Genomic DNA, 9,695 nt, shown 5'->3' with positions numbered 1-9,695 from the left:
TTTTTAAAAATTAGCATTTTACTTTGTGAGGACCAGCCAAATGCCCCCACATGGTCAAAACGGACAGATATTCCTATCTTCCTATCATCTGGTCCCCATTAAGATATAAACACAGGCCCCCATCATCCTGTTGAAAGACTAGATATGAGAGGAGTATAAATAAGACAGGTTCCACCTGCAATCCCTAAGCAGCTTCTAATCACTGGCACCCAATCTTGAACACCTGAGTCTATTTTTGTATACCTGAGTATATTTTAAATTATGAAAATTACTCCAAAATGAATTAAAAGGCACTGTTTCAAAGATGATTGAATGTTTGCTTGTCCAAATATGCTAAAAAAGCCAACCATTTTCCTGGGGTGTACTTATTTTTTCACATAACTGTATAGCTAAGGGGCTCTTCTGTTGCAATGTTTACCATTTAGTTCTGAAAGGGACAGATCCATTAAGTTTCATTAGCTTAATGAATCAAAGCTATTCACTAGGCTGTGAAACTAAGCGGCACACTGAAAGTGCAAAAATGTCCCCCGTTTATGAAGAGCTCTGATTGTGTGTGTGTGTGTGTGTGTGTGTGTGTGTGGTCTCTCCTGTGTCCATTCAGTCTCTGCACTTTCTCTCTATCGCTAATGTAGGTATGTGTCTAATGAGTGTGCTTGTTTTTCTCTCTCTCTCTCTCTCTCTCTCTCTCTCTCTCTCTCTCTCTCTGTGTGTGTGTGTGTGTGTGTTTCTCTCTACCCCTTCATCTTAAACACACTCGTTTCCACTCCAGCTCACATCCCATCAACTCTTTCTCTCTGCCTGTTTTTTTTCCTCCTCCTAAACTCCTACACCACTTTTCATTTCTCTTCTCATCTCTCCCTCTTTAAAGCTCTCCTTTCTCTCACCCAATCCTCCCTCTGTCAGTTTTCCTCACTGAGTGTGTCTGTCGTACACACACACACACACAGACACACACACACACACACACACACACACACAGTCACTAACGCCCTTCTTACATCTGTTATCCAATGCTTCTCAGCTTATCTCGCCACTCCAGTCCCACCACTCTTCTTCTCTCCCTCTCTCACCTCTCCTCTGCCTATCTCTTTACACAGGCAATTATTTCTTTAAGTTTCCTGTCAATGAAGTCTACCTGTCTTCATATTTCTAAATCAAGACACTCCAGATACTCGCTCGCCTCTGTTTTAAACAAGAATTTCTGCCTGCTTCAAACACTTTCCCACAAGGAACACCTGCACTGACAACAAACAGGCAGAACAAAAAAGAGACTAAACGGAAAAAGGATTAAGAACATAATACAGCCCTCAACAGAATGTATTCATTTCTCAGCATGGTTTTAATTCCCTGACAAAACTTTTGCATCCAGGCGACTATTAAATAATATGTGACAAGTTCCTTTACCCAAGAACCTGGATGTTTGATTACATTTTTAATCGTATTATTTAATAAGAGAAAATTACATTCATGATTTTTCTGCAGATTTAAATCTAAAGTGGGGGTGAGTGAAGTTTCTTCATTTTATCACCTGCCAATTCTCACCCAACATCCAGTTCTCCCCTATCATACGGCAGCTATGTACCAACCAGGGAGGGTGAAGCTAACATGTGCTTTCTTCGAGCCAGCTGCATTTTTTCTAACTGATGCTCATGTGGCAGCGTAATACACTCAGAGGAAAGCGCTATCCACCCGATACACATATATTGTGAGCTCACAGACACTCACAATTGGCTAGTGTCACAGTGATTGACAGGGGAGAGAGAGTATGCCATCCGTCTCACCCAGAGAGCACGGCCAATTTTTTCTCTCTGGCTCCCGGCCATGGGTGGCTGTGGCATCATCAGGATTCGAACCTGCAATCTCCCAACAATACAGTTTCCTGTTTCCAACAAGCAAACTACCAAAATGCCAAATACCAGATTCATAGAGAAAAACTAGTGCATTTCCCATACTTTATTTCTTCTGATACGCCATTTTACTATTAAATTCACGTTATTTTATCACATACTCTACATACATGCATTTACTGTTTGCATTAAAATTACAGTCATGAAACACATCCACCTTACAAATTGCAGTCATTCAAAAGCAACCAATTACATAGAGAAACTGAGGACCTGGCTTGTCAAAAAAACAGAATTTTGGCTACAGTAGGCCACTGAAAGGATCCGTATGAAAATAAAATCACACCTGAGTAGCACCTTTAAAGGGTGGAATAATCTCACTGGCCCACGGAAAACGAATGCCATGGAATAGGGCTGTAGAGAACTGGTGCAACTGGCACTGTAAGAGTGACAAAAACATGAAGGAAAGGAAAGGATAGATGTGATTTTTTTTATGTCATGGAGAGAAAGTGCGCCCAAGGGTCAGCAAGCGGCACCGATAACACATTTCACACACACAAGTGCATTTAGAGCTACAGCATTCCTAGAGAGAGAGAGAGAGAGAGAGAGAGAGAGAGAGAGAGAGAGAGAGAATGGGAGAGAGATGGGAGGAAGTCAGGAGAGATGTCTAATTCAAAGAGACATGCAGCGTTTCCATGGCAACATGGTTTCCATCGTAACGGTCTCGCTAAAGATGCCATTAGAGTGAAAAAATATCCACTTGCACTCCGATGCACTGTACACACATACACACACACACACAAGTACACACACTCATATATACACACAAACAAACAAAATTGCACGTAGACACAAATATGTACTCTATACTGGAGCATTCAGCACTGCAACACACACACGCACACACACACACACATACACACAAACACACACACACACACACACACACATTCACAGAGTGTGCTGCAGTAATGCACAAGAATTTGTCTCCCATAAGAACAAGCCCTTCAGCACATTAAACCTGACTAATAATCTCGTAGAAACATCAGTATGGTTCTAGAAAAATATCTCACTTTAAGCGTGTCCATCTGTATGTGTGTGAGTGTGTGTGGGCATGGATTTAGCTCTTTGTGGTACAAAAGGTTCTCTTTTTGGATATTGAGGTTAACATTAGGTGAGGTTAGGGGTAATGATAGGGTCTTAAATGATATTTCAATGACTACCCCATCATAAGCCATTAGACTCTGTGTTTACATATGGTGAAAAAAGGTGAGGGATTAGGGATAGTGAGGTTAGCGTTAGGAGTTAGAATTATGGTTAATGGGGGTATGGTTTAGGATTAGGGTTAATGATGTTAAGGATAGGGATTAGTGTAGGGTTAGTGAGATTAGGTATTAGGATTAAGGTTGGTGAAGTTAAAATTATGGATTGGGGTTGGGTAAATGAGGTTAGGGATTAGGATTAGGAGTTAGTGAGGTTAGAGTAAAGGATTAGGGCAGGGTAAATGAGGTTAGGGATTAGGATTGGGGTTACTGAGGTTATAGTTAAGGAATAGGGTAGGGTAAATGATTTTAGGGATTAGGATTAGGAGTTAGTGAGGTTAGAGTAAAGGATTAGGGCAGGGTAAGTGAGGTTAGGGATTAGGATTAGGGATTACAGAGGTTATAGTTAAGGATTAGGGTAGGGTAACTGAGATTAGTGATTAGGATTAGGGGTTAGGGAGGTTAGAGTTAAAGAATAGGTTTAGGGGTTATTGAGGTTAAAGTAAAGGATTAGGGTAGGGTTAGTGAGGTTAGGGATTAGGATTTGGAGTTTGTGAGGATAACGTAAAGGATTACGGTAGGGTGAGTGAGGTTAGAGTTATCTAGGATAGGATTAAGAGTTAGGGTGAGATTAGGATTGAGACTGTAGGGTTAGGTGGAGAGTCAGCATTATTTAGCTACTGTAACACATACAGTGCCCTCCACTAATATTGGCACCCTTGGTAAAACCTGAATTTTGTTTTCAATTGTTTGATATCCATGAGAGCAGAGTATTTTTGTGATTTTCTTATGAAAAGATCAGAAGGTTGAACAATAAAGACAATTTACACAGCCTTTTTTGCTTATATTTACCAATGGTGCCAATATTAGTGAAGGGCGCTGTAACTTGATGGACATATCCCACACATAGTAATACTGGACTGTCTGTGTGTGTGTGTGTGTGTGTGTGTGTGTGCGTGCGTGCGTGTGTGTGTGTGTGTGTGTGTGTGTGTGCGTGTTGGTGTGTGTGTGTGTGTGTCCCCTTTTCCTTTTTCATGTTTTAAACTGCTGAACAAGCTACATAAATATTACACTGTGCTGTATGATAAATATTGTATATTGAATGATATTGTATATCACTGCAGAGGCTGTGTGAGTTTATTGGGTGTGTAAGTTAGAAATGTCTTGGGAAATATACATACACCTTGATTAACAACACATATGTGTGTATGTGTGCATAGCACAGGATGTCCACACAGTATTTACTACTCACCAAATGATCTGATAAGATACCTAAGGGCATGTGTGATGTGTGTGTGTGTGTGTGTGTGTGTGTGTGTGTGTGTGTGTGTGTGTGCACGCACAAGTAAATGTGTGTGTTTGTAGGCAATGATTCAGAAAGGGACAGAACAGAGCTTGTGTCAAAACAACTGCTACGACACTGTTATGTCATCATGTCATGCCTCTGTCCCTCGCCCATCTAGATACCAAGTTCCTTTGCATATCACCATGGTCACAGGCCAGGGCCTCTCACTCGTCATGACAACAAGGGCCCCAAGGGTTCTATATTTAAATGGATATCAGGTTCTATATTTAAATGGTGGCTCTCTTAGAACATTCCAGAGGTGAAGAGAGAGATGGAGGCTGTACCTCTACCTGACTGCCATATTACATTATTGAAAAAGGAGAGATATGATGAGGGGAAATGAGATGGAGGGGATGAGATAGATATGAGAGACATCAGGGGAAATGTCAGAAGAACAAAAATGTCCTCTTGATTCTTGGTGATTCAGATATAATTAACAGACGTGCTTCCTTCTCTGTACTTAAACTCTAACCCTCTAACTTGTGATTCTCTCAGCTTTCATGCTTAATATAAGAAGGGAGCAAGACCTTCTTTCAGTCTCAGATGAGAACATTCTTGATAAAATAGTTTAGTGTAGGCAGGCAGTTTATCAGGGTCACCTAACATATGCCATATACTACACCAAAGTATAGTTATGGGTATAAATGCATCATTGTAGTTATACAGTTTTACTGACTGTACCCCATCTGCTGCTATGCAAAATTCGTCTACCCCAATGTTTCCAAAGTTTGTCCTCAGGGACTCAATACAGTCCACATTTGAACACATTCCAAAGCCCCAATGGACCCAAACCAAGCACTCAAGCCCACTAAATACCAAGAAGGAGCATGGTGGGAGACAGAAAAATGTGAATGGTTTTGGGTCCTGGAGGACTGGTTTGGGAAACACTGTAAACCTTGTCCATCATCACATAAACTCATTTATCCATACATCTTCAGCATCTTTATCCTGGTCATGGGTGCTGTGGATCTGGATCTGGAGCCAATCCCCAGGAACACTGAACAGGGGCAATTTCACACTCCAATCTACCTAATTGCATGTTTTGGTTAGTGGAAGGAAACTGGAGAACCCAGAAGAAACCCATGCAAACAGCAGGAGAACATGTGCAACTCCATACATACATTGGAGACCCTGGAGCTGTGAGCATGCAACAATACCTCAGCAGGGAACATATTACAAAGCCATAATCCCTTTTTCTTTTATTTATTACAGCCTATAATTGATTCACAGGATTGCTCTTTTTTTAGTTTATTATATATCATTTTACTTTATTATATATTATAGTATACACTATGCATTATATTGTATTTTATACTTTATATTATATTATACTCTACCATGCAATATATGTAATATTATATACTGTATTTTGTACAATACACACTACATGTTTAATTATATTCTATATAATATTTATACATTACTTTGTTTAACATACTTTACAATATATTATGTTATATACAATACAATACAATAAATATTGTATTATATTACACTATATGTCATATTATACAGCATAATATACATGTGAAGAATGTGAAATGAGTCATGGGCGCTATTGTGGGGTGTACACAATGTGTGTGTGTGTGTGTGTGTGTGTGTGTGTGTGTGCTGGTGTTACATTAGCAGAGTTAATGTCTTCAGGGAGACTAATACGCTTCCTTCATATATCACACACAGTTGACTCAACTCAGCCCGCAGCCATTGTGTGTGTGTGTGTGTGTGTGTGTGTGTGTGTGTGGATCCTCCATCTGCGTATCTGTGATTCTTCCTCTTTTTTCATTTGTCGTGCTTGTGTGTTTTTGTGACAAAACAGGGTGTCTAGAGGTGATGGTTCATCATGTGGTGAGGCATGTTGAGAACAAACTCCTAAAAAAATGCACACACTCTCTCACACACACCTATAATGAGGCATAATTGCCGGTAATAAATACATATCAACCGTACAAGCATACACTCCCACCCACAGCGACATATGGTCTGTACTGTAGTCTGCTGAACAAACACACACACACACACACCGAGTCACAGACTCTAATTTTAAACCATTAACCAAAATGCTCCTGATTTGGAACCAAGAACTGTCGAGGTAAGATGTTTAGTAAGATTGAGTCATTTTGAAACCATGACAACCACTCGAGCAACTCAACTTTGGGGAGGTTACCACATCGCTATCCTCAAGTAATTAGCATATATTAATAGAGCAAGATGGTTTCAAGCCGTTGAGTCTATTTTGTGCCTTTCTTTTCACTTTCGCTCCAGTGATGATTATACATACAGAATAAAGGTATCTTCTTTTTTAGCTTCATTGAAGGATTAAGGTTTCTTAGCCTATTTAAAGTGTTTTACATAGAAACTTTAAGGGTTTCTTCAGAGGGACAACCAATAAAAGTTCGATATTTTCTAAAGTTTTCATACTTATCTTGCAAGCTATCTGTTTTGTCTGCATATTGTTTTATAATAGAGTTATAAATGCTACTTTGATTAACACTTTAGTTTGAGGACATCATAATACACCTGCATCTGATAGATGTAGGTGTATTATGATAGATACATAATATGTGGATTTGAATGCAAGTGGACCACCAGCAGTTCAACTGAAAAGCATTCAGTTCCATTTTTAATAAATACAGCAAACACACCTCCTAAAAGGTAAGATGACAGGTTCATAGATATGGTCGGGAATTAGTCAAAAATAGTTTTGGGATGGGGGCACGGTGGCTTTGTGGTTAGCATGTTTGCCCCATACCTAAGGACTGGGGGGTTCGAATCCCGCCTCCACCCTGTGTGCATGGAGTTTGCATGTTCTCCCCGTGCTTTCCTCCAGGTTTCCTCCCCCAGTCCAAAGACATATTCTATAGAATGACTGGCATCTCCAAATTGTCTGTTGTGTGTGAATGTGTGTGCAATTGTGCCCTGTGTTGGATTGACACCAGGGGGTCCCCTACCTTGTGCGCCAAGTTCCCTGGGTCCCCCATAACCCTGTGTAGGACAAGCAGTATGTAAAATGAATGGATGAATGGATGGATGGAGGAATGGATGGATAGACTCAGGTCCCACTTTTCCCTGGTAGGTTGCTGTGCGAGTGCAGAGAACTAGCTAGTGGGTGGGAATTGGCAATGACTAAAAAATTCAAGATAATATATGGGTCTGCTGCAAACCCAAGTCAGTACTGACTCTGGCACCATGTCAATGAACGGGTTCACCACACACACACACACACACACACAGAGGCCTTGTAAAAATTGGCATGCTTGGTGTCTTCACCACTTTCCCCTTTGATCTATCACACACACTCAGACCCCTGTGATCTTTGAGAAGAGCAGCACACACACACACACACATATGCACATTTCAGCCTAGTACACCACTCCCAAGCACGATCAGAAACTGAATCCCAGAGAGTGTGTGGAGTGTGTTTGTGAGAGGGAGATACTTTAAAGTACCAGAAAATGGACACGAAGGACGTACACTGGACCCAGAAGTTTTGTTCAGCAAAAATTATTTTTAAAAAGTGAAATAAGGAACATTTGCAATATCAGAATAAACATATGGTCCAACTCTACTAAACACCTGGACACCAGAAGGTATATAAATATTTGGGATAGAAAGTGGGGGTGGGGGGGGGGCAGGTGGAGGAGGTAGGAGTGGAGGACGGCAATACACACAAGTGCTCAAGAGAGGGGAGGAGAGGAAACTTTTTTTTTAAAGGGAGACGTGAGGAGTGATAAAGAGAGGAGAGCTAAAGCAGGAAACAGTGGCAAACGTACAGGTCAAGAAAGAAGGAATAAAAGGAAGACAGAGCAGATGAGAGGAGTGAGGAAAGGATAGGAGCGATAAATAGAGACAGGATGAAAGGAAACAAGGAATAAAGACAGGAGACAAAAAGGGAGGAAATTCGATAAAAAGAGGACTGATAAACAGAAGAGGAAAGATAAAAGAGATGAGATGAGAGGATGAATACAGTTAAAGAAAGGATAGGAGAAAAAAAGAAAAGCTAAAGAGGGGAGAGGAAGAGTAGAAACAGAAGAAAAGGGGGGGGGGGGTGGAGCAGAGATAAAGAGAGAAGAAGAGAAGAAAGAGGAGGAGATCAAATGTGATGGCAGATGAGAGGCCAAGACAGAGAGAGAAAAGGAGAGACAGAGAGGAGAGAATGCGTGGGCTGCTTTCGCATTTAAACAAGTCACAGAATTACTTAGCACTAAAAGACCTGGAGAGAACATGATTGTATTTCTTTCTCTTCCTTCTCTAGCTCTTCGGAATAATCTCTCTGTACAGTAGGTTTCATTCCATTCCTCAGTGGAACAATCATACCAGCATGAACAGAGAGAGAGAGAGAGAGAGAGAGAGAGAGAGAGAGAGAGAGAGATCAGAGAGCACTCATCCCTGCAGTAACAGATTTTACACACACACCAGAGACACACCACTAGGGGGCCTTCGACTAGCATAGATATAAATTGTCTGACTTAGACCAAGTGTAATTTCACTTAGTCGCTAATTCACACACCTAACAAAGACATCAGAGAGTTAATTCAACATAAGCAAATGAATATAAATTCACAGAATCTGAAAGAAATCTGGAAATGTTATTGCTTTTGTGGGGCTGAATTTGTTCTTGGAACATTTTTTAACACACAAAGGAAAGAGAAGCCAAAGGAGCACTCTTGCTAGAACATTCCTTACGCTAACCAGGTATCACCAACAAAACCTCTTAACACACACACACACAAAAATACTCCTCATCAGAAAGGTATTGTTTTGTGGAAAGCATGCGATGTTTAGTAGGTATGTTGTCAAGTGGTCAAAAAAGTTGTGAGAACACTGTTGCTAGGCAACTAGGAAACATGGACACTAACCATGGGAGCTAGCTAAAGATTGAAGCTAGTAGTCTTTTATACAGAGAATGTGAAAGAACACTGTCAGAAATATTTTCCTCAGCTGTGTTGATAAATTATTAAGAAAAGACAGTGTACTGCTAATATTACGCTGTAATTGCACTCCAACACACAATTAGGGTCAAATCTGAAATGGCTTCCTATTTAATATATATGCTCACTTTATAGGGTATAAAATGACATTGTTAAACCCTGTGTAGTGAACATTATTTGAGATTCAGATGAAAAAAATTATGATTCAGTCAGTGGCTATTGTTAATTTTTAACTATTTATTTATTTAGGATATATATGGCATTAATTATTTTTAATAAATTAAAATATACAAAATATAATTTGTATGTAATTCCT

Source organism: Ictalurus furcatus, chromosome 26, assembly GCF_023375685.1.
Source record: "Ictalurus furcatus strain D&B chromosome 26, Billie_1.0, whole genome shotgun sequence".
NCBI lineage: Eukaryota > Metazoa > Chordata > Actinopteri > Siluriformes > Ictaluridae > Ictalurus > Ictalurus furcatus.
Note: the sequence above shows the minus strand (reverse complement) of the source record.